Below are 2,837 nucleotides of genomic sequence, written 5' to 3'. Positions count from 1 at the left end.
TTCTGGGATAATAAAATATCAAACCATTCACAGTTATTGTGTTTTTAATACTCAATAATTGTTATAAAACCCTTTTTTTCTGCAGGAAGTTTGGTTTGTTGATTAAATTCCTCAAATGAAGTTGCTCGTCTCGTCATGTAATCGTCATGTGAGTCATGTGATCATCATAAGATCGTCATGTGAGTCATGTGATCATCATAAGATCGTCATGTGAGTCATGTGATCATCATAAGATCGTCATGTGAGTCATGTGATCATCATAAGATCGTCATGTGGGTCATGTGATCATCATAAGATCGTCATGTGGGTCATGTGATCATCATAAGATCGTCATGTGAGTCATGTGATCATCATAAGATCGTCATGTGAGTCATGTGATCATCATAAGATCGTCATGTGGGTCATGTGATCATCATAAGATCGTCATGTGATCATCATAAGATCGTCATGTGAGTCATGTGATCATCATAAGATCGTCATGTGAGTCATGTGATCATCATAAGATCGTCATGTTATCGTCATGTTATCGTCGTGTTATCGTCATGTTATCGTCGTGTGATCGTCATGTGATCGTTCAATCAGAAATGTGTTGACGTCCCAGCTGCTCCGACTTCCTGTCTTCCAATCCAGCTTCTGCTCACCTGATCCAATTAAGAGCTCGCTGCTGATTGGCCGATCCAGAGAAGCGGGTGAGGAGCTTTTAATTGGATCAGCTGAGCGAACAACCAGATTAAATCGACACTTGTGATTTCTTTAAATTTTTCATCTGTTTTCTCCTAAATTCACCAAAAGTTACAGTTACATAACGCCTCATTTGCATAATTAAACACAACATTTCATAAAACTTGTAATACAATAAAAAAAATCATGTGATATCTATGAGGTCATGTTTTGACCCTATGACACAATAACATATACAGTATATATTTATATATATATATATATATATATATATATATATATATATATATATATACAGAGTGTAAATGTAAAGCTGTGATGATTAATGGCTACATTATAATATATTATTTATATACTCCATCAGTAAAGTAACAGCTTCAGGTTTCACCACTAGGTGGCAGCAAAACATAAACTACTGAAGATCATACTTTGACTTTACTTTTATCTGATGACTTCAGTTACTTCACAGAAGAAAGAATAATAATTTACAGATTTAGATCATTAAAACAAAATATAATAAACTGATGAATGATGAAGGTATTTCTCCAATATTTCACAGAAAGTACAACGTTGAGAGATAAGTCTGAAAGATCAAAAACAAACACCGACCCCTCAGGTTCACCTGGGGACCCCTTGGTGGGGCCCGACCCTCATGTTGGGAACCACAGTTATGTGGTAGATTTACCACAAAACAAGTACTTTTTACTTTGAATACTTTACAGTACATTTAACAGAAAAAATTCCTTTTGATCTTTGGTCGACTGAACTTTACACTATTCCTGTCGTTCACCGTCAGAGGAGGATTGTGGGTAAATAGTTGCTGTGTTCGGACATACACACACACACACACACAATGAATCTGAAGTCTATTTAAAGAGCTGCTCGTTGAGTTTATATTCAGATCAGCTCACACACACACATCAGTTTGTGTGTGGAATGTTTACTTGTGTGTATTTTTAGCGCGTCCTCAACAGCAGCAGTTGTTTCTTTCAGAATAACTTTTCCATCCAACAAACAGCAGCTGCTTCACTTTCCTTGACGTCACACGTGTGTTGTCATGACATCACGCGTCAACACGTGTGTTGTCATGACATCACGCGTCAACACGTGTGTTGTCATGACATCACGCGTCAACACATGTGTTGTCATGACATCACGCGTCAACACATGTGTTGTCATGACATCACGCGTCAACACATGTGTTGTCATGACATCACGCGTCACACATGTGTTGTTATGATGTCACGCGTCAACACATGTGTTGTCATGACATCACGCGTCAACACATGTGTTGTTATGATGTCACGCGTCAACACATGTGTTGTCATGACATCACGCGTCACACATGTGTTGTTATGATGTCACGCGTCAACACATGTGTTGTCATGACATCACGCGTCACACATGTGTTGTTATGATGTCACGCGTCAACACATGTGTTGTCATGACATCACGCGTCAACACATGTGTTGTCATGACATCACGTGTCACACGTGTGTTGTCATGACATCACGCATCAACACGTGTGTTGTCATGACATCACATGTGTTGTCATGACATCACGCATCAACACGTGTTGTCATGACATCACGTGTCACACGTGTGTTGTCATGACATCACGCATCAACACGTGTGTTGTCATGACATCACATGTGTTGTCATGACATCACGCGTCACACATGTGTTGTTATGACGTCACGCGTCAACACATGTGTTGTCATGACATCACGCGTCACACATGTGTTGTTATGACGTCACGCGTCACACGTGTGACGTCATAACAACACAAAAGAGGACAGTGTTTGTCAACATCGTCGTCAGCTGACGTCTTCCAATCCAGCTTTTGCTCACCTGATCCAATTAAGAGCTCGCTGCTGATTGGCCGATCCAGAGAAGCGGGTGAGGAGCTTTTAATTGGATCAGCTGAGCGAACAACCAGATTAAATCGACACTTGTGATTTCTTTAAATCTGACCAATGGACAGAAAACATGAAATACACTTTTATTTTACTACTTTTTCTGTTTTCATCTGTTTTCTCCTAAATTCACCAAAAGTTACAGTTACATAACGCCTCATTTGCATAATTAAACACAACATTTCATAAAACTTGTAATACAATAAAAAACTCCTCTTAATGTCAGTGATGAAGTGGTGA

This window comes from Cyclopterus lumpus, chromosome 10 (assembly GCF_009769545.1).
Source record: "Cyclopterus lumpus isolate fCycLum1 chromosome 10, fCycLum1.pri, whole genome shotgun sequence".
NCBI classification, from domain to species: Eukaryota; Metazoa; Chordata; class Actinopteri; order Perciformes; family Cyclopteridae; genus Cyclopterus; species Cyclopterus lumpus.
The sequence above is the reverse complement of the archived record's forward strand: the minus strand, read 5'-3'. Positions refer to the sequence as shown.